The sequence below is a fragment of the Schistocerca piceifrons genome, unplaced genomic scaffold (genome assembly GCF_021461385.2).
Source record: "Schistocerca piceifrons isolate TAMUIC-IGC-003096 unplaced genomic scaffold, iqSchPice1.1 HiC_scaffold_949, whole genome shotgun sequence".
Classification (NCBI taxonomy): domain Eukaryota; kingdom Metazoa; phylum Arthropoda; class Insecta; order Orthoptera; family Acrididae; genus Schistocerca; species Schistocerca piceifrons.
Genome location: NW_025729222.1, coordinates 45,001 through 50,000, shown reverse-complemented (window position 1 = coordinate 50,000; position 5,000 = coordinate 45,001). Strand labels below are relative to the sequence as shown.

General features: G+C 53.1%; 1 non-coding gene across 1 annotated transcript in view; it reads right to left on the bottom strand.

The window, feature by feature from the left end:
* The window catches only part of LOC124773221, a 1,909-nt gene extending 424 nt beyond the window's left edge, over positions 1–1,485 (bottom strand). Inside the window, exon 1 of the ribosomal RNA XR_007014541.1 lies at positions 1–1,485. This exon is cut by the window's left edge and continues 424 nt beyond it. This is a non-coding gene — a ribosomal RNA (small subunit ribosomal RNA).
* Positions 1,486–5,000: the final 3,515 nt, after the last annotated feature.

The window sequence follows — 5,000 nt, the reverse complement described above, 5'->3', positions numbered from 1 at the left end:
GAAAAGTAATCGCTGACAGCACGAAGGATGTCACGCGACTAGTTAGCAGGCTAGAGTCTCGTTCGTTATCGGAATTAACCAGACAAATCGCTCCACCAACTAAGAACGGCCATGCACCACCACCCACCGAATCAAGAAAGAGCTATCAATCTGTCAATCCTTCCGGTGTCCGGGCCTGGTGAGGTTTCCCGTGTTGAGTCAAATTAAGCCGCAGGCTCCACTCCTGGTGGTGCCCTTCCGTCAATTCCTTTAAGTTTCAGCTTTGCAACCATACTTCCCCCGGAACCCAAAAGCTTTGGTTTCCCGGAGGCTGCCCGCCGAGTCATCGGAGGAACTGCGGCGGATCGCTGGCTGGCATCGTTTATGGTTAGAACTAGGGCGGTATCTGATCGCCTTCGAACCTCTAACTTTCGTTCTTGATTAATGAAAACATACTTGGCAAATGCTTTCGCTTCTGTTCGTCTTGCGACGATCCAAGAATTTCACCTCTAACGTCGCAATACGAATGCCCCCGCCTGTCCCTATTAATCATTACCTCGGGTTCCGAAAACCAACAAAATAGAACCGAGGTCCTATTCCATTATTCCATGCACACAGTATTCAGGCGGGCTTGCCTGCTTTAAGCACTCTAATTTGTTCAAAGTAAACGTGCCGGCCCACCGAGACACTCAATAAAGAGCACCCTGGTAGGATTTCAACGGGGTCCGCCTCGGGACGCACGAGCACGCACGGGGCGGTCGCACGCCTTCGGCTCGCCCCACCGGCAGGACGTCCCACGATACATGCCAGTTAAACACCGACGGGCGGTGAACCAACAGCGTGGGACACAAATCCAACTACGAGCTTTTTAACCGCAACAACTTTAATATACGCTATTGGAGCTGGAATTACCGCGGCTGCTGGCACCAGACTTGCCCTCCAATAGATACTCGTTAAAGGATTTAAAGTGTACTCATTCCGATTACGGGGCCTCGGATGAGTCCCGTATCGTTATTTTTCGTCACTACCTCCCCGTGCCGGGAGTGGGTAATTTGCGCGCCTGCTGCCTTCCTTGGATGTGGTAGCCGTTTCTCAGGCTCCCTCTCCGGAATCGAACCCTGATTCCCCGTTACCCGTTACAACCATGGTAGGCGCAGAACCTACCATCGACAGTTGATAAGGCAGACATTTGAAAGATGCGTCGCCGGTACGAGGACCGTGCGATCAGCCCAAAGTTATTCAGAGTCACCAAGGCAAACGGACCGGACGAGCCGACCGATTGGTTTTGATCTAATAAAAGCGTCCCTTCCATCTCTGGTCGGGACTCTGTTTGCATGTATTAGCTCTAGAATTACCACAGTTATCCAAGTAACGTGGGTACGATCTAAGGAACCATAACTGATTTAATGAGCCATTCGCGGTTTCACCTTAATGCGGCTTGTACTGAGACATGCATGGCTTAATCTTTGAGACAAGCATATGACTACTGGCAGGATCAACCAGGGAGCTGCGTCAACTAGAGCTGAGCAGCCGGCCGCCCGGGAGTGTGTCCCGGGGGCCCGCGCGAACACGCAAGCGTCCGCTCAATCATTCTGCAAACAGGAGGAGGCTGAGCTCCCCTGCACAATACACCTCGAAACCCTCTCAGGTCCCGGCGGCGCGCAGCGCCGTCCCAAGTACTTGGTCGGGTTCGAGAGAGGCGCAATCGCCCGGAGTTAGGCGAGTAGACGCTTTCGGTGCGACCACCCGTGCTCCCAACTGAGCTTGCCGCTGCCGACAGAGGCCCGGGAGCGTGCTGTCGTGGCATTGCCGGCGGGAGACAACACGCGCCACCTACGGTGACCGGCAGCTCCAACGCCAGCGCCACAGAAGGACAAAAGCCCCACTTGGGTGCCGAAGCGAACTCTCCCAGCACAGCGCACGCGCCAACACATCCGCACAGCTGCGATACAAACCACCAGCGAGAACCGCTGGGGCGACCGAGCAGCAGACGGCGTCGCGGCGCCGAGCGCCGGGCGGCAGCGCATCCTCAACGCACACAGTCCTCAATCGGACCAGCACACTGAAGATGTCCACCGCGCTTCGCACCGGGCCCGCGAGGACCTACTTTGGCCGCACGGCGCCGCGCGCAGGGTGCGCCGGCGCGCAGCTGCGACGCCTGCCGCGTCCGTCGGCCGGCGCGCCTGCCACTGGCCGCCCCCACCAGCCGGCTGTAGCGCGTGCGCCCACGCACCGCGCGGCCAGCACGCCGGGAGGCGCCCCCTCACCGGCCGGGGACGGTCCCACCCAGCCACCGCCGCGTATCGCTTCACACCCAGATGCCGTTCAGTTTCGTCGGCATGGTGGGTATCGCTGGAACAACCGGTTAGTACCTCAACCTATCGTCGCCATCACCGATTCACCCCTAGCGAGAACAACCGCACCACAACAGGTTACCATTTGTTCATTTGCGTAACTTCACCAGAAAACGCAGGCGTCCATCGCCATTTGCAACTTCCACGATTATTGCATGCCTGTGTCAGGTGTCACGCCACACTACGTCTGCCCACATACACGCAACAAAATGTGCACGCCTAGACAATACGTGGAAGGTGGCCCCCGTACGTATGCGATGTCCATTGCTCGAACGACTGTCAACCGGCCTCTGTAGCATGTCGCAGATATGGAACGCGGTGCACCATGCCATCACGGTGTGTGAGGAGAGACGACTAGGTCCGAATACATCAACAGACAGCTCATGCTGATCGCCATCCACGGCGTCCGTTCCTCCCACACGTCTCTATGGCGTACCACACTGCAATCCAGCTCTCATAGGGAGACGACACGTAGCTGCGTGCACAATATTTGCACTGTATGGTCCGCCGTTTTTGGGCGCAGTCGTTGTACGGTCACACATGTGCCACGATGTATCATTCAGTACATAAGGACGAATGTGCAGTACAGATTGTGGTTTACGCGTACGACATTAGCGGACAGTTGACACAGGCCGCACCACAACGTAGCCTGAGTACGTCGCATGCGGAGGGCATTGAACATGCAAAGTTCTCACCAACCAGCTTGCGAAGGCAGGGGGCAAGGTGGGGACGTGGGGAGGGGCGGCATGTACGTCCTGCTGCCATCCACATTACAGTGTACAGCAGGAGCATGTGGAAAGTGAGCAAGACTTGCAAGGTGTTTAACATGAAGCGATACACAGGGGAGCGGGGAGTGCGAGTAGCGAACTATATTGCGAGGGTTGCGGGTGGGCAACACTACACTAATTGAACGAGTCGTATAACAATTACAGAGCAGGTTTAGGCGACAACGTGGGTTACGTTAGGCGACAACGTGGGTTAGGTTAAGGCACGACGTGGGTTAGGTTAAGGCACGACGTGGGTTAGGTTAAGGCACGACGTGGGTTAGGTTAAGGCACGACATGGGTTAGGTTAAGGCACGACATGGGTTAGGTTAAGGCACAACATGGGTTAGGTTAAGGCACAACATGGGTTAGGTTAAGGCACAACATGGGTTAGGTTAAGGCACAACATGGGTTAGGTTAAGGCACAACATGGGTTAGGTTAAGGCACAACATGGGTTAGGTTAAGGCACAACATGGGTTAGGTTAAGGCACAACATGGGTTAGGTTAAGGCACAACATGGGTTAGGTTAAGGCACAACATAGGTTAGGTTAAGGCACAACATAGGTTAGGTTAAGGCACAACATGGGTTAGGTTAAGGCACAACATGGGTTAGGTTAAGGCACAACATGGGTTAGGTTAAGGCACAACATGGGTTAGGTTAAGGCACAACATGGGTTAGGTTAAGGCACAACATGGGTTAGGTTAAGGCACAACATGGGTTAGGTTAAGGCACAACATGGGTTAGGTTAAGGCACAACATGGGTTAGGTTAAGGCACAACATGGGTTAGGTTAAGGCACAACATGGGTTAGGTTAAGGCACAACATGGGTTAGGTTAAGGCACAACATGGGTTAGGTTAAGGCACAACATAGGTTAGGTTAAGGCACAACATAGGTTAGGTTAAGGCACAACATAGGTTAGGTTAAGGCACAACATAGGTTAGGTTAAGGCACAACATAGGTTAGGTTAAGGCACAACATAGGTTAGGTTAAGGCACAACATAGGTTAGGTTAAGGCACAACATAGGTTAGGTTAAGGCACAACATAGGTTAGGTTAAGGCACAACATAGGTTAGGTTAAGGCACAACATAGGTTAGGTTAAGGTACAACATAGGTTAGGTTAAGGTACAACATAGGTTAGGTTAAGGTACAACATAGGTTAGGTTAGGTTAGGTTACACGTTGTTGTAAGGAAAGGTGTAGGGGGGGGCGGGGGCGGCAGGTTCGTTGATAGTGATTATAGTAAGTGAATGCTTGTGACATGATCAGATTTGTCACGTCAGGATGCACCTTTGGCTTATTAGAGGCGGCGCTCCAATTCTATGCTTGTGTCAGACCTGTGTCTTTGACTCATGTCATTGTTTGTGCGCTGTGACAGGAGGTACTATTGTGATGTTGGGTGCACCGTTGTATAGGACATGTGTGGGTGTTGGTGCCTGATCTGCGCAATGGTGGATGTCGAAAGGGTGGGATATTGTATTTTCCGCATGGACCTCCTGGTCTGGTTGTGATAGTGTGGATTGTGTAATGTGGCGGAGAGGATGCACTGGATGTTGTTCCATGCTGGTGCTTACATATTGTATGTGCGCCCGTTAGAAGCAGAGAGTGGTGCGTGATCAGAGTGGCTGGCTGACGTGTGGTTCCCATTGTGGGCAGACTCTTTCAGCATGTATACGGACAGTTGTATATATATTCTGTAGTTTGATGGCTCTGCATTGATTACTAATCAGCGCCGTGTGTACGGGTAATCTGGTTCCAGTCCAAAATGTTCCATCTGTGTACATTAGTGACAAAGACTCCCCTCATGCAGTGGGGCTCGGTCTGTTATAACTCTTCCGCGTAATATATTTGCCCCACGTTTTTGCGACTGCGAGTGCGAGTGCAACGCGCATGGGGACCGACA